This window comes from Macaca mulatta, chromosome 9 (assembly GCF_049350105.2).
Source record: "Macaca mulatta isolate MMU2019108-1 chromosome 9, T2T-MMU8v2.0, whole genome shotgun sequence".
NCBI classification, from domain to species: Eukaryota; Metazoa; Chordata; class Mammalia; order Primates; family Cercopithecidae; genus Macaca; species Macaca mulatta.
Genome location: NC_133414.1, coordinates 28,552,469 through 28,578,051, shown reverse-complemented (window position 1 = coordinate 28,578,051; position 25,583 = coordinate 28,552,469). Strand labels below are relative to the sequence as shown.

General features: G+C 43.5%; 1 pseudogene; it reads left to right on the top strand.

Annotated features, from left to right (window-relative positions):
* Positions 1-17,436: 17,436 nt before the first annotated feature.
* LOC714786 (leucine-rich repeat-containing protein 37A3-like) lies at positions 17,437-23,109 on the top strand (annotated as a pseudogene).
* Positions 23,110-25,583: the final 2,474 nt, after the last annotated feature.

Here is a 25,583-nt window from a genome sequence, read left to right as displayed (position 1 = left end):
AGCTGCCTCCTGGCAGGGCAAGGCTCAGGACCTGCAGCCCGCCATGCCCAAACTCCCCACCATCATGGGCTCCTGTGCAGCTGGAGCCTCCCCAACGAGCACCACACCTTGCTCCGCATCCCTGGGTCCCATCAACCGCTCAGGGCCTGAAGAGTATGGGTGCACAGTGCGGGACTGGCAGGCAGCTCCACTTGCGGCCCTAGGGTGGGATACACTAGGTGAAGTCAACTGGGCTCCTGGGTCTAGTGGGGCCTTGGAGAAATTTTATGTCTAGCTAAGGGATCGTAAAGGCACCAATCAGCACTCTGTGTCTAGCTCGGGGTTTGTAAATACACCAATCAGCACTCGGTCTAGCTCAGGGTTTGTAAATACACCAATCAGCACTCTGTGTCTAGCTCAGGGTTTGTAAATACACCAATCAGTAGTCTGTATCTAGTTAACATAGTGCAGACTTGGAGAACTTTTATGTCTAGCTAGAGGATTGTAAATGCACCAATCAGCACTCTGTGTCTAGCTCAGGGATTGTAAACGCACCAATCAGCTCTCTGTAAAATGGACCAATCAGCAGGATGTGGGTGGGGTCAGATAAGGGAATAAAAGCAGGCTGCCCTAGCCAGCCTGCCACAACCCGCTGGGGTCCCCTTCCACCCTGTGGAAGTTTTGTTGTTTTGCTCTGCAACAACTCTTGCTGCCCTCACTCTTTGGGTCCATGCTGCCTTTATGAACTATAACATTCAGTGCGAAGGTCTGCAGCTTCACTCCTGAAGCCAGCGAGACCACGAACCCACCAGGAAGAATGAACAACTCCAGATGCACCACATTTAAGAGCTGTAACACTCCCTATGAAGAGCTGCAGCTTCACTCCTTAAGTCAGTGAGACCACAAAACCACCAGAAGGAAGAAACTGCTGACACACCATCTTTAAGAACTGTAACACTCAACCGCAAGGGTCTGCAGCTTCATTCTTGAAGGCAGTGAAAGTCAGTGAGACCAAGAAGCCATCAATTTGGGACACATCATCATAGCTCACTGCCACCTCGACCTCCTGGGATCAAGCAAGCCTCCTACCTCAGCCTTCAGAGAAGCTGGAACTCCTAGGCTCAAGTGATCCACCTCACTCGGCCTTCCAAAGTCTGGGATTACAGTGTGAGCCACTGAGCCAGGCCAATTTATTCCTTTCTGATTAATAAATTGGGCCGGGCGCCATGGCTCATGCCTGTAATCCCAGCACTTTGGATGGCCGAGTGAGGCCGATCACTTGAGCCTAGGAGGTCCAGACTGGCATGGGCAACATGGTGAAAACCCGTCTCTACTAAAATACAAAAAAATTAGCCGGGCGTGGCGGCAGGAGCCTGTAGCAGCTACTCAGGAGACTGAGGCAGGAGAATCACTTGAACCCGCGCGGTGGAGCTTGCAGTGAGCCGAGATTGCACTGCTGCACTCCAGCCTGGGCAACGGAGCAAGACTCCACCTCAAAATAAATAAATAAACTGACCGGGTGCCAATTGATTATTAGAAACTATGGATTACCTCATTAAACCACCTCTCAAGCCTCTCCTTTCAGTCTCCTGCGTTAGTAACTCTGTAATTTTTGCTTTTTTGTTTTGTTTTGGTTTTTTGAGATGGAGTCTCGTTCTGTCGCCAGGCTGGAGTGCAGTGGCACCATCTCGGCTCACTGCAAGCTCAGCCTGCTGGGTTCAAGCAATTCTCCCGGGTAACTGAGACTACAGGCGCCCGCCACCACGCCCGGCTAATTTTTTTGCATTTTAGTAGAGACGGGGTTTCACCATGTTGGCCAGGATGGTCTCGATTTCTTGACCTTGTGATCCGCCCGCCTCAGCCTCCCAAAGTGCTAGGATTATAGGCGTGAGCCACCGTGCCCGGCCATCCTGTATATTTTTAATCTACGTGTGTTATTTTACTTTTGGCTTCATTTGTAAAACACACGTTTTCTAAAGCCTAATCTGAGAGTCTTTTTCATTTAATTGACTAACATATTTATTTACACGTCAAGTCAAAAAATTGGTTTCACGTTTATCATAATGTATATATTCTTTGTTTCTAAAATTCTTATTCTTTGTTATTTCTTTTTTCTTATAATATTGCATATATTTTGTTGGTTTTTATGTTCTCCAGATGTTTGAAAGGTATGTATATGTTCATCCTACTATACTAGTGATTGTAACTTTTCAAATCTTAAATTTTGGTTTTCCAGTTCCTTAAATCCATCATTTTTACCTACTTGTCCTTTATCTTCATAGTCTGGGAGGTCTTCTCAAAGCTACCCTCTTTATATCTCTTTTTTTATTTTTGAGACAGAGCTTTGCTCTGTCTCCAAGCTGGAGTGCAGTTGTGTGATCTCAGCTCACTGCGACTTAGTAATTCTCACAGGCAACTATGTGAAAACTTAAGGCGCAAGCTGTTCCTTGGAAATATCACTTTATGAATGGTTGTCTCTGATCACCTTTCAGCATTTTAAAAGGTTTCATTTTCATTTGAGTTCTGTTTTTCAATTTTAATTTTGTATTACTAAAATATTCCTCTCTAAATTGCTATTGTAAAAAATGTTATCTTTAAATGAAAACTGATCAAAGGCAAAACTGTGTGTGTGTGTGTGTGTGTGTAATAGGACCAAAAAGTGAACACAGTGTGTAGAAGATGTACATCTTCATCACTGTATCAAAGATACTCAAAAGCACTGAAGTCAGTGAGCAAGAAGCAGTTTTTACGCCTATCTGCAGTCCACCAATTTGGGAAGACGTGGAAAAAAAGCGCTTAAGAGAATCATGGCCCGCTGCTAAGGAGTTGCCCGAATCCGTGAGACAGTTAAGTCTAAACTTCAATTTTGCTTTTCCTAGGTGCCTGACCTGAGCAAATGCTAAAAGTGAATTTCACGCTGCAGTACCTCCTATTGGGCTTGGAAAAACAGTTACTGACTCACTTTGGGGAAGACTCCAAACTGTTGAAAGTAGAGAGTGGTGTTGCTGCTTCAAACTGAGACTAATATATCTCCCTAAAGCCACTTTCCAACTTGGTTGTTATCCCTCTAATTATATCTGGCCACTTCCTGGTGATAACTTCAATGTCTCCAGTGTTAGGTACAAGGCAGAGGGGAGATGCCACTGATGGTCTTCAAAAGCGACCTTGTTTTTCCAACTATGTTCAATTTCTATTACTACTCATGCTACTGCTACTGCTACTGCTGCTACTACTACTACTACACACACACACACACACCACAGAAACCTTTGGCCACCAATATTAACTGTGTGGGATCTTCTGCAAACCATTTCTATTTCCATCAAAGATGATCCCTAGGTACTATATGGCTATTACAGCCGACAATTTATAATATCAACTTGTGGAAAAACCTTTCCACTCTAGCTATTAAAACAGAGAAACTTTCAGAAATGCACACACACCTACTCCAAGTTCTCAAAAGTTCAACACTAATGATTTAAGTATTTTTTTAAAGTCGTTTAAGTACCTGAAGGTGCCAAAACCCGTTAGACTTACTGTACCAAGGATCAGGATCACATCTCCAAGCAACAGAGCAACCCATAGCCAAAAGTGAATATTTTCAGGGCCTTGTACAGAGGCTAAAGCAATTTCCTAACATGAGAAATAAGGGATTGATCTGGAAGATCCTTTAAAAGCTGATTGCTGGATTTACAAAAATCCCTGACTACTTCTTTAGTGCAATGAAACAGAGAAATTGGGTAACGATGCCGTCAAAGAGGAAACAGAGAAAAAGTTCATTACGCAGCTGTTGTTTAAACACACCACCCTTCATTTAAACTGAAAACTGAGAAAAATATTCAAATTTTGTGAAGGAAATTGGGCAAAGTGAACATGTTTATTATATTTTTTCACTCCCTCAAAACTCACAATTATAAATTATATCATTTATAATGGAAAACAAGAAATCAGTCTTCCAAAGTTAAAAGTATCAAAACTCTGGACTGGAAGAAAGCACATATTTACCCTGTGTAAAAATTCTGTTACATCAAAAAGACAAATTTTAACACAGAAAAATACCTGCTTAATTTTAGAAACAAGGTAGGGAGGCAGAAGGGAAAAAACCAACTGCAACTAATAACAACAAAAAAAGATGAAGGAAAAGAAACCAATTCTATATTCATTAAATAGAATGTCTTGTTATTTTTGAAGACAGTAAAAACTTTTTGACATTCTTTTTATCGTAGGCCACGGAAGTATCATTGGATCTCATTTGGTCTAGTCAGTGTGTAAAGCGTTTACAAACCTAACTAAATATAGAATTAATGGGAGTTGGCCGGGCGCGGTGGCTCAAGCCTGTAATCCCAGCACTTTGGGAGGCCGAGACGGGCGGATCACGAGGTCAGGAGATCGAGACCATCCTGGCTAACACAATGAAACCCCGTCTCTACTAAAAAATACAAAAAACTAGCCGGGCGGGTGTGGTGGCGGGCGCCTGCAGTCCCAGCTACTCGGGAGGCTGAGGCAGGAGAATGGCTTAAACCCGGGAGGCGGAGCTTGCAGTGAGCTGAGATCCGGCCCCTGCACTCCAGCCCGGGTGACAGAGCAAGACTCCGTCTCAAAAAATAATTAATTAATTAATTAATGGGAGTTATGTGCTTATATTCCTTATACACAGGAGAAAAAGAAAAGGACCTCTTTATGCCAGCTTTGAGTTTGGCTTGATTTTTTATGACTTATTTAAAAGTGCTACTGAATGAGAAAATCTCTTAATGGAAATACTGACACGGTCTTTTTTTTTTTTTTTTTTTTTTTTTACACGGAGTCTCGCTTTGTCGCCCAGGCTGGAGTGCAGTGGCATGATCTCGGCTCACTGCAAGCTCTGCCTCCTGGGTTCACGCCATTCTCCTACCTCAGCCTCCCGAGGAGCTGGGACTACAAGTGCCCACCACCATGCCCAGCTAATTTTTTGTATTTTTAGTAGAGACAGAGTTTCAGCGTGTTAGCCAGGATGGTCTTAATCTCCTGACCTCATGATCCGCCTGCCTCGGCCTCCCAAAGTGTTGGGATTACAGGTGTGAGCCACCACGCCTGGCCCTACACAGTCTTAAATATAGTGACATGAACAAGCACTTCTGTGAAGCTGCCCCAGGATGTGACTGACCACTGAAGCAAGTCTGAAATGCACTGAGTATCAGAAAGTCAAATATGATCGATTTGCTGATAAATATCAGTAGAATGGTAACGCCAAAATACAGAGAATGCCTTTGCAAGATCAAAATTTCGTGTTGATAACTTGTTCTTAACAGGAAAATATGAAAAATGTATGGGATCTTCGCTCTTACACATGGAGGAGAGAGAAAATGTAAAATTTCTGTATGGACTTTCTCCCATTCTCATATGCAGCTAAAAATAGTCATTCTTAAAAAGTCACAACTTGGACTTAGGGTTCTTATCAACCCTGACAGTCAAGGTGGCAGCAGGGTTTAAATGAGTGGGTTTAGAGCTGTGCTTTATTTCTTAAGTCTCACCTCCAAGGCTATGGTACTAGGTAAACAATAAATCCCAACATAGTGAAGTCAAATTTGTAAAAGCTCCATTTGTTTTTATTTGTCTATCAGCTGTGCTTTTTGTTCTTTGGTGGATTTTCTTTAAACTAGCTAAATTTTTCCATTTTTCATCCTTGCATCTCCCTGGAAGTCACTCTTTTACTTGAAAATCGATTTAGTTTCATTTTACTCTTTCTGTGATTTTATTTTGACTCTCTTAAACATTTCATTGTTTTCAGCTTCATTGTTTAATTTTCTTTTTACTTTACATTTTTCTTCTTTTTAAAACTTTTTAAACACCAATTTAAACTTATTCAGGATCTTTCTTTTGTTCTGTTCACAGACACAGATCAACATATACTTAAGTAAATTAAAATGTATTTTATGATTTAAGGAGCAGATATACTAAATCATGAAAACATTAATGCATTCACTTAAGAAACATTTATAGAGTAAATACATGAAAGACAGGGTAGTAAGCACTAGGGGAATTATAAAAATTAATACAACACCATTTCAGGGTCTCCAGGAGCTTTTAATACAAGGCAGTGAGAGCTAGTACCAAAGGAAAGAGATAGGATGTGGCTGCATTTTGGAAAACAATTTGCCCACATTCAGCCGAATATGAAATCAGCGTTGCTATCTTTTTTAGGTACCACAATGTAAAAAGACAAAAATGTCAGAAGCTAACACAACCCTAAAATATCTGTACAGTTTCTAGGCTAAACTGCCTCATACTTTCGATTTGTTTGTAAGCCTAGTAGGAAAGTGCGAGTCTCAGCATCTATCTACATGTAGGATTTTTCGGGCTCTCATGTGACACCAAATAACAAAGAAAAGGGAATGGAAAGCCACCCCTGAAGGAACCAGCACATAGCTCATGTTGCCAATATTTCTTCTTTTTTTCTCTTCTTGTCTGCCATTAATCTCTCAGTTCTTCACAATGGGTGAAACCCTGGTACAATTGCATTTGGATTTTTGCAAGTGAAGCCGGAAAGAAATATGATTTTCAAACATCAAATTAATTTGAACTTCAGAAAGAATCCACGTCAATGTGTTTTGTTTCTACCATGACTCATAAACGTTTACTGAGAATTATGGTATTCCGAATAGTGCTTAAGTTTTTATAATTCTGTAGTAAGCCCATGCATATTCAAAGGGTCAGCATTTATATAAATCTCATTTTAAAAGATTCTGCTTAGAAATAAGTAATTAGAAAAGTTCCCTTTTAAAAAGGCTGTCAGGAAGACAAGGCTCGTTATTCAAAGGAGTGAGGGGCAAGTTTCCGATAGTGATTAACCCTCAGGTTACTGACTTGAAAGGGTGGAACAATATAAGAAATACAAGGAAGAGGAAGTTTAGAGAATAGAAAGATTATTAAAGTACCTCTCCAAAGCTGTGCTGAATAGTGTAAGTTTAGAAGAGAAGAAAATTCTCTATTTTTTAAATTGGTCCTTAAATTTCTGCTATCTGGAAATTGGACTTATGTGAAATACCTCATTCCCAGATGGCCTTTGTTAGGTAAGGTACAAGACAAGGAATTGGACAACCTTTCAAGTATCCTTTAAATGTCACTCGCTGGACTGTTGATAGAGGCTTTTATTATTCTCTGCTGGAGTACATCAACAGTCATTTGCATGCCAGGAAAAGAATGTCTGGAATAATCCAAAAAGGCAAAGCTTAATTCTTTCACTAAAACCAAGAAAGTGACAGCACAGAATGGGAAATAAAATAAGAAAATAAGTGTCCGAGGTAGACTTACTGGTAACAAAAGCCCAAAAGAGAAACCGTGCGTGTGCACCGAGGCACTCGACGCAGGGCCCTTAACACAGATGGCTCTTGATGCCGCCGTAAGACTTTTTTTAAGCTACCCCCCAAAACAAAAGCTGAAATGAATGAAACAGATATTGTTGGGCGAATATTCACTGCTCAAAAAGATCTGCCAAGGCATCTTTTTAAACCTTTCTTCTGGTTCATTTAAATATGGTTTCATGGATAGAGTGGCCAGCACCAAACACAGGCCTCCAGTGAGTCTAAGCCAGAGCCTTCATGGAGTGGCTCTTAATTATCATTTTTGCACGTGGAATGAGTGCACATAGGAGCAGCACCTCATATACCAATGGATTCTGTCCCAGAAGGGTCCTTGTTACATTGGTTGTTTAGAACGGAGAGTACATTTTTCCAAAGAAACTATGCCATAAATTAAGCTTGAAGCCCAGGCAGATCCAATGGTTTATTGAACTCATGAGCATATCGAGATTTTACTACTGATACCAGTTTAAATTCTAAAGTACACAGTGTGCAGAAAGAGAGAGAAAAAAAGAATAAAGAACATTTTCTCCCCTGAGGGTCATTATGAGCCAAGAAAAAAGGTTTAGAGATGGCAGTTGGACTTGTTATCCTCCAACACTTTCTATGTCCTTGTTCCTCTTTCCCCAGTAACCAAAATGCTTTGTTCTCTTGTTTCGTTTCCACGTCTCCAACCACAGCAGGGCATCCAAATGGATCCTACCTCCCAGTGTCTCATGCACCAATAAATTACTTCTTTTTTCTCTCAGTCAAAATTTTCGTTTCTTCTCAGGGATATTCACCTCCATCAAGCACCTGGGAAGTCAGCCTTATTAATTCGTACTAACATAAAAAAGACTCCTATCTGCCTAGATGCTTTGGCTTATACCAGATATGTCTAATTAAGAGGGATTTTAGAGAGTTCAACAAGATTAAGTTTAACATTCAGCTTCTTGGGAGCAAGATAAGTTTATGAATTATATACTGACAGAGCCATAGAGCTCATACAGCAACCTTTCCAATGCACTAGGCCTTTTTTTTTTTGAGACAGAGCCTTACTCTGTTGCCCAGGCTGGAGTGCAGTGGCACAATCTCAGCTCAGTGCAACCTCCACCTCCCAGGTTCAAGCGATCCTCCTGCCTCAGCCCCCCTAGTATCTGGGATTACATGCACGTGCCACCATACTGGGCTAATTTTTTTGTATTTTTAGTAGAGACGGGGTTTCGTCATGTTGGCCAGGCTGGTCTCAAACTCCCGACCTGAGGTGATCCACTGGCCTTAGCCTCCAAAAGTGCTGAGATTACAGGCGTGAGCCACCGTGCCTGGCCGGCACTAGGCCTTTATAAACTAATCATCTGTGATCTGTGAAAGGGAAAAATGCGACAGGGACTTGTCTTCAAGTCAAGCAAAACAAGAGGGGAACTCCACAGGTTTTATTTCAAGACTTGCCTGATTTACTCCTTCTTAGAAACCTCTTTCCTCTTCAGTAGAGAAAGAAATTCCATAGGCTTGGTTCTGAGGGTAAAGTCAAACTCTAATTCAAGTTAGGAAAGGTTCCAGTGAGAACCCACTCTGTAAGGCGGCAAAGATGGTTCCATCTGGAGAATTTGAACCCTGGCTCAACAGGAATGGAGGTAGATATTACACTGGGGGTCCTTATCCTGGCACCTCCCAGAGCAGATGATCTGGGGGCTAGAGGCTTGGAGGTCAGTTTGTAAGGAAATTCACTCAGTCAAACTTCTGAAAATTACCATTCGCTAAGCTCACATGATAAAAACAAATATAATTTTAATTTAGATGACTTAATTCAATGGATGACACTGAGTGACTAAATTTCCTTTAAGTATTATTTAATTACATTTAGATGCAATCTTAATAACTCTGATCAATTACAATGGTATAACAACTGCTGTCAAAAATGTTTCAACCCATTTGCACTGAGAGCGTGCTATGCCCCTGGAATGAAGTCAAAGACTGTGGATTACAGAGAAATAATGTCTACGTAAAATCAATAAAAATATGTTTGCATTTGCTTTGATGTTTCTAGCAATATCTTCAATTAGGATTACCACTTTATAATCTATAAGACTCCTGCCCCCTAGAATTTAATAAAAATAAGTGAAATAAAATTCAGTGATACATTATCCTTTCTCACACCAACTCTGAACTGGCTTTTTTTTTTTCTTTTTTTTTTTTTTGAGACAGTTTAACTCTGTCGTCCAGGCTGGAGTGCAGTGGCGCGATCTCGGCTCACTGCAACCTCTGTCTCCTGGGTTCAAGCAATTCTCGTACCTCAGCCTCCCGATTAGCTGGGATTACAGGCGCCTGCCACCAAGCTCGGCTAACTTTTGTATTATTAGTGGAGATGGGGTTTCACCATGTTGGCCAGACTGGTCTCGAACTCCTGATCTCAGGTGATCTGCCTGCCTTGGGCTCCCAAAGTGCAGGGATTACAGGTGTGAGCTACCGTGCCCAGACTCAACTGGCTTTTTGATTTTATGTATTTAATAAAACACATCACAAGACAGTCACTCTAACAAAAATGAAGAAATGAAGTTCCTTAACAATAAATTGTAAGAAAAACAAATTAATTGTAAAGTGTTCTTTTAAAAAATTTGAAAGTTGAAAATCTTTTTTCTGCTGTAGCACTCAGGGAGGGGGTGTCAATACAGACTTAGAAAATTTCTATTTGGGTGAGGAAAGAAAGATATAACCAGATGGAATTGAAAGAATTCAGAAGAAGGTTGTATGCCAGAGAAAACCACAGCAGTTGCTCAGAAAGTATTTCTTGAAATCCCCGGTTTTACTATTTATACATGCCTGGTAACCCAGCTACAACTGCAGCAACGCTGTCACTCAATTCCCACAGAAGACAGCCATTGATTGTTTTGATCTGAAACCTAGCAGATCAGTCTTAGGCCACCAGTCTTTCTCAATTCTCCAACCATAAACACAAATCATTTAGTCTGCCCTTTTTAAGTTGATGCACATGAGTGTAAAACCAGAAGTTTACATGTCTAGGTTGCTTTCTCATTGCTTCCCTAACTCCAAAAAATAGGCTTTTATTTAAAAATAGAACTTGTAAAATGAGGCCGGGCGCGGTGGCTCATGCCTGTAATTCCAGCACTTTGGGAGGCGGAGGCGGGCGGATCATGAGGTCAGGAGATCGAGACCATCCTGGCCAACACGGTGAAACCCCGTCTCTACTAAAAATACAAAAACTTAGCCGGACGTCGTGGCAGGTGCCTGTAGTCCCAGCTACTCAGGAGGCTGAGGCAGGAGAATGGCGCCAACCCGGGAGGCAGAGCTTGCAGTGAGCTGAGATCATGCCACTGCACTCCAGCCTGGGCGACAGAGCAAGACTCTTTGTCTCCAAAAAAAAAAAAAAAATTAGAACTTGGCAAATGAACAGTCCACACGATGGACCATGTGCCTTTGGAATGCTTTTTTTTTTTTTTTTTTTTTGAGACGGAGTCTTGCTCTGTCGCCCAGGCTGGAGTGCAGTGGCCGGATCTCAGCTCACTGAAAGCTCCGCTTCCTGGGTTCACGCCATTCTCCTGCCTCAGCCTCCCGAGTAGCTGGGGCTACAGGCGCCCGTCACCTCGCCCGGCTAGTTTTTTGTATTTTTTAGTAGAGACAGGGTTTCACCGTGTTAGCCAGGATGGTCTCGATCTCCTGACCTCGTGATCCGCCCGTCTCGGCCTCCCAAAGTGCTGGAATTACAGGCTTGAGCCACCGCACCCGGCCTGGAATGCTTTAATAAAAATAAGCCACTGAGATATTTAACTTTGAAAAGAATCAACTATACAGGCATGCTATGCATTCTGGCTTCATTTTCTGTCACTTTTGAAAAGAGCATGCATTTTCAGAAGACTCACCACGCCGGGCAAATTGCATAGGCATCTAACCTATATTTTTACTAGACAATGGTAAACATTGTATAAGAAGAATATTTTTGCCTGTTTTCAGCCGAAGCGGGCGGATCACGAGGTTAGGAGATCGAGATCATCCTGGCTAACACGGTGAAACTCCGTCTCTACTAAAAATACAAAAAATTAGCGGGGGGTGGTGGCGGGCACCTGTAGTCCCAGCTACTCAGGAGGATGAGGCAGGAGAATGGCGTGAATCCAGGAGGCGGAGCTTGCAGTGAGCTGAGATCACACCACTGTACTCCAGCCAGGGCAAAAGAGCAAGACTCCGTCTCAAAAAAAAAAAAAAGAAAAATATGTTTAAATAAAAGATTACCAGTTACCAATTACTCTGTCTCATTAAAATTTATGTATTTGTCATTTTTTTGTATTTGCCTATGCACATTTGTACTGTCACAACTGTGTTCAGTGTTTCCACAATTTTGAATTGTTTTTCAATTAATATTACACTATATATATTTCTCAGGTATTTTCATAGTATCAGTATTATAAATAAAGACTGACTTTTATGTAATCTTAATCTGGTTTGGGGTTAGGATAAAATTTATATTTTTTTAAAATTGAGATTTTTTTTATATGTTCCAGAAAAATGTGTAAAGCACGGGCATTAATTACTACTTCAAAGTTTGAAAAAAAAAATGGATGTATTGAGTAACGTATTTTGGGAATTGAATTGACTAAAAGAATCTCAATTTTTCCTGAGTTATTGGTCATTTAAAACTTTTCTCGTTTATGAACTTTTGTGTGGAAAATGCCAATTTATTTAAATACACCTTCATATATAGTATATTGCTAAACGATTGTGCATAGTATTTCATCTTAATTTTTTTAAAACCTTTTTTGTTTAATAAATATTTATTCCTGTATCCTGCCTTTGTAATTTCCAACTTCAATTTGTATTGACTTTTGCTTGTTTAATTTATTATTGCTTTAAACGAGTCAACTCATTTACTTTTCAACTTTTCTTTTGACCTTTTTTTGTTTTATTTTTATTATTTTTTTCAATTATCTGTATTTGAACAACGTGATTTCTTTTCCTTTCTCTAAAAATAAACATTCACAAAGCTCTGAATTACTTTCAAGTTCTGCTCTGGTCACAATAGTTAGATGTTAATATGTAGTTTCTTCATTTTCTTTTTTTTCTTTTGCAACAGGTGCTCCCCACTGTTGCCCAGGCTGGGTGCAGTGGCACGATCATGGCTCACTGCAGCCTCCATCTCCTGGGCTCAAGCAGTCCTCCCACCTGAGCTCCCCAAGTAGCTCCTTTCAAAATGGCTTTTACTTTTGTCCATTAAGATGGTTTTGACCCCACCTCTAGACACCCTACCAGCAAGAGTCCCAACTGGAAAACCAGTGAGGGATAAGGGAGTGGGAATATTGAGGCGGGGGTGGGTAGGGAAGAAAGCACTATCTTGGCGTGGGGGGACACGGTGCTTAGGGACCAGTGCCGGAACATTTAGGATGATGGGATGTTTCGGAATTAAAACTGGATTCTTTTCCGGATGCCAAAGAGGCATATGTGGAATGTCAGGATATCTCCTGTCATTATACGGATACTGTTCAAAGCAGAACCTTCCTGCAAACATGTAGGGATATGAGGCATAGATATTTGTGCTTTATTTTCGGTTTTTTGGAGGTTGGGGAATGGAGTCTGGCTCTGTACCTAGGCTGAAGTGCAGTGGCGCTATCTCCGCTCACTGCAACCTCCGCCGCCCAGCTCACTGCAACCTTTGCCTCCCAGCTCACTGCAACCTTTGCCTCCCGGGTTCAAGAGATCCTCCCGCCTTCAAGACATCCTCCCGCCTTCAAGACATCCTCCCGCCTCCGCTTCCTGAGTAGCTGGGATTACTAGCATGCGCCACCATGCCCAGCTCATTTTTGTACTTTCAGTAGAGACGGGGTTTCACCATACTGGTGAGGCTAGTCTGGAAATCCTGACCTCAAGTGATCTGCCCACTTAGGCCTCCCAAAGTGCTGGGATTACAGGTGTGAGCCACAGCGCCTGGCCTGTTTTGGGTTCTTTTCTTCTCTTTTTGAAAGTGCAAAAGTTGTTAGGAATTGAAGAGTTTCGCCTAAAGGAGCCTCTACCTGCAGAGAAGCTTAGGCTTGCAACCAGTGAGAAAGGGGTTTATGCTAATAGGTATATAGCCTGGGCAACAGCACAAAAACTCTGTCTCAAAAAAAAAAAAAAAAAAAAAAAAAGAAAGTATCGTAAATTATGAAAGACAGAATAAGCATCTTCAACAATAAAAAATGAAAAATAATAAAAACTATACTCCATAATTAGAAAACAATAACTCTTAGGTTGTTAAAATATTTTGTTAAAATATTATGTTGTAAATAAGATACCCTCAGTATATATGCAGAAAAGATTATATTAGTATAGGAAACAGCTGTGATTGTAGATATATAAACTAGAGAAATGCTAATCAGAAATAGGTTTATCAATTAGAAGAGAGAAGAAATGTTTGAGTAAATGCAGTCTATAATTTAAAAATATACAATTTTTAAATTAAATACATTTATTCAAATATAAAAATAAAAGTTTATAAATATGCCAAAAGAAATATTGCTGGTTTATAATCAGGTTCATAGGAACTAACAGAGTAATTAGATGAGACAGTGTGCAAATAATTACGTTATTTTAGTAAAAATATCTAACACTGTACCTTCCAAATTAAAAATATGCTTCTTTTTTAAAGGTCAACAAAAAATTATTGTGCTTCAGATTTTTAAAATTTATCCTTCTTGTAGTATAGTTTGAAGTCAGGTAGTGTGATGCCTCCAGCTTTGTTCTTTCTGCTCAGGATTGTCTTAGCTATACGGGCTCTTTTTTGGTTCCATAAGAAATTTAAAGTAGTTTTTTCTAACTCTGTGAAGAAAGTCAATGGTAGCTTGATGGGGATAGCACTGAATCTATAAATTACTTTGGGCAGTATGGCCATTTTCATAATATTGATTCTTCCTATTCATGAGCATGGAATGTTTTTCCATTTGTTTGTGTCCTCTCTTATTTCCTTGAGCAGTGGTTTGTAGTTCTCCTTGAAGAGGTCTTTCACTTCCCTTGTAAGTTGTATTCCTAGGTATTTTATTCTCTTTGTAGCAATTGTGAATGGGAGTTCACTCATGATTTGGATTGCTATTTTTGGTATATAAGAATGCCTGAGATTTTTTGCATACTGATTTTGTATCCTGAGACTTTGCTGAAGTTGCTTATCAGCTTAAGGAGATTTTGGGCTGAGACGATGGGGTTTTCTAAATATACAATCATGTCATCTGCAAACAGAGATGATTTAACTTCCTCTCTTCCTATTTGAATATGCTTTATTTCTTTCTCTTGCCTGATTGCCTTGGCCAGAACTTCCAATACTATGTTGAATAGGCATGGTGAGAGAGGGCATCCTTGTCTTGTGTCACTTTTCAAATGGAATGCTCCCAGCTTTTGCCCATTCAGTATGATATTGGCTGTGGGTTGGTCATAAATAGCTTTTATTATTTTGAGATACATCACTCATAAGTGGGAGCTGAACAATGAGAACACACGAACACGAAGTGGAACACCACATACTGGGGCCTGTCTGGGGGTGGGGGAGTACAGGAGGGATAACATTAGGAGAAATACCTAACATAGATGATGGGTTCATGCGTGCACCAAACCACCATGGCACGTGTATACCTATGCAACAAACCTGCATGTTCTGCACATGTATCCCAGAACTTAAAGCATAATAAAAATAAATAAAATAAAATTTATCCTCCAAGTGAAATTACTATAAGAAGATACATCTAACCTATAAGTAAATAATCTACTGTTTGGAAAAGTTAACAAACTTCTCAACACACAATAGAATTAAGGAAGACAGGGTGGGCTCGGTGGCTCATGTCTGTAATCCCAGCACTTTGGGAGGCCAAGGCTGGCAGATCACAAGCTCAAGAGATTGAGACTATCCTGGCCAACATGGTGAAACCCCGTCTCTACTGAATATACAAAAATTAGTCTGGTGTGGTGGCATTCGCCTATAGTCCCAGCTACTCCGGAGGCTGAGGCAGGAGAAACGCTTGAACCCAGGAGGCGGAGGTTGCCATGAGCCAAAATCCTGCCACTGCACTGCAGCAGGAAATTAATAACAAAAGAGAGAGAGAGAGAGAGTATGGGGGTGGGGTGTGTGTGTGTGTGTGTGTGTGTGTGTGAGTGTGTGTGTGTGTATGTGAGTGAGAGAGAGAGAAAGTTTATCTCTGCTGCTTCTGTGGAAAAGCAGTCCCACCTCCTCCTGCTGATCAGGGTATATTAATCCTGCCCCATCGTCTTTTGGTTACTGGACCCAAGGAATCTAAAGCCCCCCGGCAGATAATCTTCTTTAGAGAGCAGGACTTGCCTGCCTTCCAGATCCCAGAGCGGCAGGGATGAGAATCACAGAAAACCTTAGAAGATTATTGGGGGCATCTGTAACTGGGGACACTACTGTTGCTACCTCTTATTTTCCTGTAGATTCTTCCTACGGAGTAAGAACTACTATATAAAGATCTGTGACTGAATATGTATAAAAGATGATGCCTCCTGCTTTCAGAATGTCTCCTTTGGCATAGTGCCACCCTTGCATCTTGAGAATGTTTCCCCGGGGCTTCATCATGAGTCCAACTGCTTCTTTTTTTTTTTTTTTTTTAAGACAGAGTCTCGCTCCACGGCCAGGCTGGAGTGCAGTGCCTCATCTACAACCTCCGCCTCCCAGGTGCAAGTGATCCTCTGCCTCAACCTCTGGAGTAGCTGGGACTGCTGGTGGCCACAACCATACCCGGCTAATTTTTGTATTTTTAGTAGAGACGGGGTTTCACCTTGTTGGCCGGATGGTCTTGATCTCTTGACCTCGTGATCCACCCGCATCGGCCTCCCAAAGTACTGGGATTACAGGCGTGAGCCACCGGGCCCGGTCAAATTAAGACTATATATATATATATATATATTTTTTTTTTTTTTTTTTTTTTTTCTTGAAACCTACAGGGATTTAAGAATCAGTATATTGGGCGGGAAGAAACAAGATGGTGGCTGAAGGTGATCCAGAGTAGGGCCCCAGCGATTCGGATTGAGCCTTCTCCCTCCACCCGCCCGGCCCCTAGGGCCTCCCTACCCGGCCCACCGCCCCCACTGCGCCCGCCCCTCCCCGCCCGCTTTCCCTTCTCCCGGTGCCTCGGCTCCAACCTGAGGAGCCGGCGGGCCTGGCCAACCAGGTAGCCCGCGGCTCCCGCTGAGGAGCGCTGCGCCCTGGCCCCGCGGCCGCCGCCCGCATCCGAACCCATCCGGGGGCTCCGCTCGCGGCAACGCGGTAGCAGCCGGGGCAGGTGGGCTGCCGCCAGGCTGAGGTGGCGCCCAAGACGCGGCTGAGCTCGCCCGGAGTGGGCAGCAGTAGCAGGAGGAAGCCGCCGCCGCCAGCACCCCCAAGCCCCAGCGTCCCTGGCCGGCGGGGGGCGGGGCGGGGCGAGGAGGCGGGGACAGCCACCTGGCCCGGAGGGCTGTCGACAAAGTGGTATACTATGACCTCGAGAGCGAGGAGGAGCGAGGACGGTGACGCCGAGGAGACCCAGGAGTGTGAGGACAACTAGGAGGATGAGACGGAGGACGACGACGATGACTCCGATTACCCAGAGGAGTTGGAAGACGACGACGAGGACGCCAGTTGCTACACGGAAAGCAGCTTCAGGAGCCATAGTACCTACAGCAGCACTCCAGGCTGGAATGCAATGTTGCGATCTCGGCTCACTGCAGCCTCTGCCTCTCTCAGGTTCAAGAGATTCTCCTGCTTTAGCCTCCTGAGTAGCTGGGATTACAGGTCAGTTGCTCTCCCTGGAAGGAAGAGTACTCTCGATTTCACCTTGAAGGAGGAAGAGTTCAGGCTGCCAGAACTGGACTAGCGCTTCTGAATATCCCCAGGAGAGGTCCCGTGACTTCCTCAGGAAGCTCTGCCGTGCCCCCACCCAACCTTACCCCACCACAGCAGGCCGCTGGAGTCCTGGGACCACCCGGGTCTGCGGCCCAAATCCTCCCTCACGAAGGGGAGGGGAGGGGTATTCCGGCGAGGAGGCATGGGAAGGGGTGCTTGGGCGGGATTGTGACATCAGATTGCCATGGTGACATGGAGCAGATCTAGACCCGAGCCTAATAAAGGCATAAATAAAGGTGTCATAAAGACAGGGCGCGGCGCACGCTTATAAGGGGCATGAGGGTCTTGGGGCTGCCAGAATGGCTGCAGCTTAGTGTGCGGCGCCAGCATGTGTCATGTTCAGCTGCGTTTCTGGGGCCCATGGCCCCTCCTCACGTGGCAACTATTGTGGCTACTAGTCAAGGAGGCTCAGCCTCTGGAGTGGGTCAAGGACCCGCTCAAGCTGACCTCTAACTCCCCTGCCACCCCTGGGGCCGCCTGAGCCCTGGTCTTCCCGCTCCTCCCATCTCCCATGGGAATCTCCCCATGCGCCTACTCCCCCGGCAGACCCGGGGGACTTTGATTACCTGGGGCCCTCTGCTTCCTGGCAGATGTCAGCCCCACCCCAGGAATCGACTGAAAATGTGGTGCCATACCTGGACATGGATTCAGCTGGAGAGCTGCTCCTGGGGTCAGAGCAGTTCTGGGCTGCACACCAGGATTTAAATGACAAGCTGACTCTGCAAGAAAGGCTCCCAGAGGTGGTTCCAATGCTGAACGGGGATCAGAACCAGACCCTAGTTCAGCCTCCTCGCCTCAAAAGTAAGTTTCAAACTGCAGATTTCGATCGGGCTGCAGGTCATCAGGCAGATGAAATACTTGTTCCACTAGACAGTAAGGTTTCAAAACCAACCGAATTTATTGTTTCGCCCAAGAACCTGAAGAAAGATCTAGCTCAGCGTTGGAGCCTTGCTAAGATTGTTGGAATTCCACACCAATTATCCAAACTTCAGCATCAGAAACAGACTTTGCAGGCTGAATATTGGAGTATAGACACACTGTATCCCGGCAGCTGCCTCCAGAACTCCGGGTTAACTTGGATGAGCCCCTAGGGCTCCCTGAGCAAGTTGGACTTTCTCAATTCCATCTAGAGCCTGAAACTCAAAATCCAGAGACCCTTGAAGACATCCAGTCCTCTTCACTCCAGCAAGAAGCCCCAGCGCAGCTTCCACAGCTCCCTGAGGAGGAAGAACCTTCTTCAACCCAGCAAGGGGTCCCAGCTGGGCCTCCAGAGTACTCTATGGAGAGTTAAGCTCAAACTCTACCGAACCATGAGGTGACAGTTCAACCTCCAGGTGAGGATCAAGCTCATTATAACTTGCCCAACATTACAGTTGAACCTGCAGATATGGAGGTTACCATAACTTCGGAGCCTACCAATGAGACAGAATCTTCCCAAGCCCAGCAGGAGGCCCCAATTCAGTTTCCAGAGGAGGTGGAACGTTCTGCGACCCAACAGGAGGCCCCAACTGAGCCTCCAGGTTCTCCTATGGAGCGTGAACTTTCCATCAGTGAGCAGGAGCAGCCAGCTCAGCCTTCTGAGTCTTCTGGGGAGGTTGAATCTTCTCAGACCCAGCAGGAGACCTCAGCTTAGCCTCCAGAAGGGATGGAACCTTCTGCAAACCAAGAGGAAGCCCCAACTGAACCTCCAGGTCCTCCTATAGAGCCTGCACTTTCCCCCAGTGAGCAGGAGCAGCCAGCTCAGCCTTCTGAGTCTTCTGGGTAGGTTGAATCTTCTCAGACCCAGCAGGAGACCCAGCTCAGCCTCCAGAACATCATGAAGTCACAGTTTCGATTCCAGGTCACCATCAAACTCAGCATTCAGATTTGCCCAATGTCTCTGTTAAGCCTCCAGACATGCAGCTCACCATAGGAACACAGCCTAGTGCAGAGGTGGGAACTTCTGCAGTCCACCAGGAGGCTACAGCTCAGCTCTCAGGGCCAGGTAATGATGTAGAACCTCCTGCTATCCAGCATGGGGGCCCACCTCTGCCTCCAGAGTCATTGGAAGAGGCTTTACCTTTAGCAATTCAACAAGAGACTTCAGTTCAATTTCCGGAACCTATTAATAATGCAAATCCCTCTCCAACCCAGCAGGAGGCTGCAGCTGAGCATCCACAGACTGCTGAGGAGGGTCCAGCTCAGACTCCAGAACTCCCTAATGTAGTTGTAGCCCAACCTCCAGAGCATTCAAACCTGACTCAAGCCACAGTTCAACCTTTGGACCTGGGGCTTACCATCACCAGAATCCACAACAGAGGTTGAACTTTCTCCTACCATGCAGGAGACCCCAACTCAGCCTCCTAAAAAAGTTGTACCCCAACTTCCAGTATATCAAGAGGTAACAATTCCAACACCAGGTCAGGATCAAGCTCAGCATCCAATGTCACCCAGCGTTACAGTTCAACCTTTGGACCTGGGACTTACCATCACTCCAGAACCCACTACGGAGGTTGGACATTCTACACCCCTGAAGAAGACTCTAGTTCCTCCCAAGCACCCTAAAGTGACACTTCCACATCCAGACCAGGTTCAGACTCAGCATTCAAACCTGACTCAAGCCACAGTTCAACCTTTGGATCTGGGGCTTACCAGCACTCCAGAATCCACGACAGACTTTGAACCTTCTACAGCCCTGACGACTACAGCTCCTCCTCCAGAACTGAGGACACTTCCACCTTCAGACAAGGGTCAGGCTCAGCATTCACACCTGACTTAAGTCACAGTCCCACCTCTGGACCTGGAGCTTATCATAACTACAGAACCTACTGCAGAGGTTAAACTGCCTCCAACCATGGAGAAGACCTCAACTCAGCCTCTAGACCTGGGGCTTGCCATCACTCCAGAGCCCACTACAGAGACTGGACATTCTATAGCCCTGGAGAAGACTACAGTTCCTCGTCCAGACCAGGTTCAGACTCTGCATCGAAAACTGACTGAAGTCACTGGTCCGCCTACTGAACTAGAACCTACTCAGGATTCATTGGTTCAGTCTGAAAGTTATGCCCAAAATAAGGCTTTAACTGCACCAGAGGAACAGAAGGCCTCCACAAGCACCAACATATGTGAGCTCTGTACCTGTGGAATGAGACGCTGTCGTGTATTGATCTCAGCCTGAAACAGAGGCTCCACCAAATACCTGTGCCAGAGCCCAACACCCACAATGGCACCTTCAGCATCTTAAATTTCCAAGGAAACTATATTTCTTACATTGATGGAAATGTATGGAAAGCATACAAGAAATTAATTGTCAATGAAAATTATTTGACTGAATTACATAAGGATTCATTGAAGGCCTGCTATCCCTCCAGTATTTAGATTTATCCTGCAATAAAATACAGTCTATTGAAAGACATACATTTGAACCACTACCATTTTTGCAGTTTATAAATCTTGGTTGCAATTTACTTACAGAACTGAGCTTTGGAACATTTCAGGCCTGGCACGGAATGCAGTTTTTACACAAGTTAATTCTCAATCGCAATCCTCTGACAACTGTTGAAGAACCATATCTCTTTAAACTGCCAGCATTAAAATATCTAAACATGGGAACAACGCATGTCCCATTTACAACAATTAAGAACATTCTCATGACTGTTGAACTGGAGAAACTGATCTTATGTAGCCATGTGGTCTGCTGCCTCTGCCAATTTAAAAATAGCATTAAGGCTCTCTGCAAGACAGTCAAGCTGCACTGCAACAGTGCATGTCTGACAAACACCATACATTGTCCTGAAGAAGCATCTGTAGGGAATCCAGAAGGAGCGTTCATGAAGGTGTTACAAGCTCCGAAGAAGCACACAAGCACTGAGCTGACTTTTGAGCCGGAGGCGGCCTCAGACAGCAATGGCATCAACTTGTCAGTCTTTGGGAGTGGACAGCTAGACACCAATGACGTGAGGGATGTTATCAGTGCACTAAGTTACATCTTGCCTTATTTCTGAGCGGTAAATCTAGATGTGAAATCAATGTTGTTACCGTTCATTAAACTGCTTTCTTCAAATGTGCAAGATGGAGATAGGCCCCTGGGTATTTTGAAAAACAATACAAAGAGCCCCTCTCTTCAACCTGTATCCAACAACTCAACTTATGAAAATAAATTGAGAAAGCTGTATTTGCTGGAAAATATGTTAGATGCAGAAATACAAGAAAAAATCGATGAAGTTAAAAGGGAAGAAAAAACTGCCATGCTTTTGCAGTCCAGCTTTCTAGGACAATTTTAAATGCCAAATATTTGAAAAGAAATTAGAAACTATCCAGCTACAGGAAAACAGCCTGGCAAAGATTCAAAGCATAGGCAAAAACCTGCTGAACAGACTCCTCATGGGCCCAAAGAGCATCCAGAAAAGGCACTTCGAAGAGGTGGGAAAGCAGAGCATCAGGAGGGAAGATGGGCCCAGACATTTGCAGAGAACACTGCCAAAGAAATAAGGCTCGGGAGTCCAACCCAAGGGAGCTGAAACAGCCTCACATAGAGCAGGGGTCTGAGAAGTTAGGGGAAACACCGACTACACCAAGCCTTCGTTCACCCAAGAGCAGTCTCCTTTATGTTGAAACTGTTCTCCATGGGCGTGCCTTCTGCCTCCACCTCTGCAAAAGCCCTACCTCAGGTCAGAGACAGATCGAAAGACTTAATCTACACCATTTTCATTTTAGAAAATGCAAAGGCTAGAGTTAAAAATATGAAGACTGCTAAACCAATCGTACATTCCAGAAAAAAGTACCGCTTTCATAAAACTCGCTCCCGCACGGCTCACAGAACACCCAAGGCCAAAAAAGAGTCCAAACTTCAGAAAGAAAAGTTATCTCGATAGACCGATGCTCGCAAAGAGGCCTCCGTTCTCTGCAGCGAAGAGCCTATGAATTCCCCTTCACAGGGGGCTTTTTCATCTTTAGGAGACCCGAGCCCTCAGGAAAATCCTCTTCCGGAAGCATTTGCTCCTTCAGAACGTTTTATAGAAAACACTAATGTAAAAAACACAACTGCAAGAAATGCCTTTGAAGAAAACATTTTTATGGAAAACACTACTATGCCAGAAGGCACCATCTCTGAAAACACAAACTACAATCCTCCTCCTGAGGCAGATTCTGCTGGGACTGCGTTCAACTTAGGGCCAACTGTTACACAAACTGAGACAAAATGGGAATACAACAACGTGGGCACCGACCTGTCCCCCGAGCCCCAAAGCTTCAATTACTCATTGCTCTCATCTCCAGGTGATCAGTTTGAAATTCAGCTAACCCAGCAGCTGCGGTCCCTCATCCCCAACAACAATGTGCGCAGGCTCATTTCTCATGTTATCCGGACCTTGAAGATGGACTGCTCTGAGACCCACGTGCAATTGACCTGTGCCAAGCTCATCTCCAGGACAGGCCTCCTGATGAAGCTTCTCAGTGAGCAGCAAGAAGTAAAGGTGTCCAAGGCATAATGGATACGGACCAGTGGAAAACTGAGAACTGTATCAACGAGAGCACGGAAGCCCAGAATGAACAGAAACAGCAAAAGTCGAGTAAGCTCACAATATAAGTTCCAGGATATGGCTATAACAACAAACTCATCTTGGCAATATTTGTGACTGAAATACTAACGACTTTAATTCTAGTTTTCTGCCTCATTGAGATTTATTCTCACCGAAGGTCATCACAAGAAGATGAAGGATTCTCAAGGGGCATTTTCAGATTTCTGCCATAGAGGAGATGCTCTTCGCGAAGTGAGACTCAGGTTGAATCTTTCTCAGACAGCCGCTCTGGCTTACAAGATATGTACAAACCTCTCAATGCCACAAGAGTAAATACCAGGCATGGAAGCTGCACAAGAAGTCATCTAATGAGGATGAGATCCTCAACAGGGACCCTGGGGACAGCGAAGCCCCAACATAGAAGGGGGAGGAGAGTGAAGCCCTGCCATAGGAGGAGAACACAGAGTGACCCCAGCCCGCCTCAGGCCTCCTGCAAAAATACTTAGCATAAACAACAAGGGCCATCAGAAAGAAAAGCGGGACTGAAGCCAGCAGCCCACGCGTCCACAGAGGCAGCGGGCAGAGGAAGCACAGGGCCATCATTCCCTCCCTTGTTTCCCAGTATAATTAGTCACCCAGACCTGAAAACATATCCTCAGGGGGTGGAGATTTTACAATACCATTGTTCTTGGTGGAAAACAAAATCACTAGTTTATTATATATTGTGCACTGACAGTGATACAGTAGACTTCTTGATCATCTTGAGAAGTCTACAAGACACTAGAAGAATAATCTACTTGTTCAGTTATCTTAACTTTCAATATATCTGTTTTGTCTGTCTTAATTTTATGCATAGAACTGCAGTGATTCTAACTAAAGTGAGTAATAATTCAAGAAGCTTAGGCTCTATTAAAAACACACAGTCATGAATTCTCTATTTAACATGCCTCATTATAGGAATTTAGTCAAAAGTAAATATTTTCCACCTTTGCAGTGGTTCTGCCATTTCCAAATTCTTCCTCCTAAGTGCTCTCAATTTTGTTGTGTTGCTTTTTTTAGAAAAAATTATCACCACAGCCCTGTTTAAATTTAGGTAATGGCTCCCTAAAGCCCCCATGTTAACGTCTGAATTTCTGACATGATGCCTCCAATTTTACTCCAAATTCTTTTTTTTTTTTTTGAGACGGAGTCTCGCTCTGTCACCCAGGCTAGAGTGCAGTGGCGCGATCTCGGCTCACTGCAAACTCCGCCTCCCGGGTTCATGCCATTCTCCTGCCTCAGCCTCCCAAGTAGCTGGACTACAGGCACCCACCACTAAGCCCAGCTAATTTCTTTTTGTATTTTTAGTAGAGATGGGGTTTCACCGTGTTAGCCAGGATGGTCTCGATCTCCTGACCTCGTGATCCGTCGGCCTCGGCCTCCCAAAGTGCTGGGATTACAGGCATGAGCCACCGCGCCCGGCCCAAATTCTTATCTCACTAATATTTGTCATACCTTCTATGTTCCTTCCAAATCCTCTTTATCTCCCAAAACTCAGTTCCTCCTCTGCCTTTGCATGTCGTCTATATGGAATGCCCAACTTTTTTTTGGATAGTGATAGGCCTTGCTCTACTGGCCAGGCTGGAGTGCAGTGGTGTGATCATAACTCACTGTAACCTCAAACTCCTGGCAAGCGATCCTCCTGCCTTGGCCTCCCAAAGTGCTCAGATCACAGATGTGAGACACTGCGCCCAGCCCACCTCTTTCCCACAGAATGTATCCTCCTTGTTCCTCAAGGTCAGTAAATATGCTTCCTCCTCTCTAGTCTTTTCTGGTTTTCACCAGAAGCCAGGATCAGGAGTCACTATACCTCCTCTGTTTTCCCCAAGCATTTTATTAATAGATCTTTCATAGAACTCATTGCACTGTATGATATGCACTGGATTATATTGCATTATAATGTTATATTACTGCATCTTTTTCTCCACATTGTAAATTTCTTAAGGATAATTTCCTTTATTCATTTTATGTCCAACATTATATTTCTTGTCATGTAATAAGCAATAAAATTTTAGTGACTTGAATGATGTGAGAAAACAAGAAGAAAAAAACAGACTTGAGGAATACACAGGTGTATGCCTTATTTTTCATTCTGCATAACTCTGCCTGTATTTTATTGATAACCTTGGCCTTGAATATGTCTCATATTTTGGAGTAGGGTGTAGCAAATTAATCATCGAATTGCTTATTTATACCATTCAATTTGATCATCACAATTTAGGTCTCTAGCAAGAAGAAAAAGAAGACTTTCACATAGGTGACAAATAAATAGGATACAAGTAGGATTTGTTAATAATAGGAATCTGTTAAAAACAAGATAATTTTTATTGTTTTGTGATAATAACAAAGTAAAAGAAATTGTGTTCCTAGGGTTTACTTATAAATTAAACACACTATTACCACTTTATTTTCCAATTTCATCTCTTTAAGAAAAAAAATGTATTACTTTAAAATGATCTATGAGTACAATTTTATATGGAAAGGGCAATAACTACTTTCAATGCAAATAGAAGTTTATCATTGCAAGGGCAGCTGTAAAAAAGACTTTTAATTCACAACAGGGTGTGTGACATAGGCCTGTAATACGGGGCCAATGTCTCTGAGAAGTTGAAAATACAGTATTACAAAATCAGAAAACAAGCAACAAAACAAAAGTGTCTGTCTTCTCTTCTTTGTCCGATATGTTTGGGTGTTAGTATTGAAGGAGTTCTATAACAAGTGCAAATGACGTGTGAAATGAATCAGCTCTGCCCAGCATATACACAAAGACTATAAAGCTACTTATGTAAATATAGCTCTGCAGTGTTAATTGCTGCAGGACTTGGACAGGTATGGCAGAAAGGGCCTGATTTAGATGACCTAGACACTGATGTCACACTAAACTCT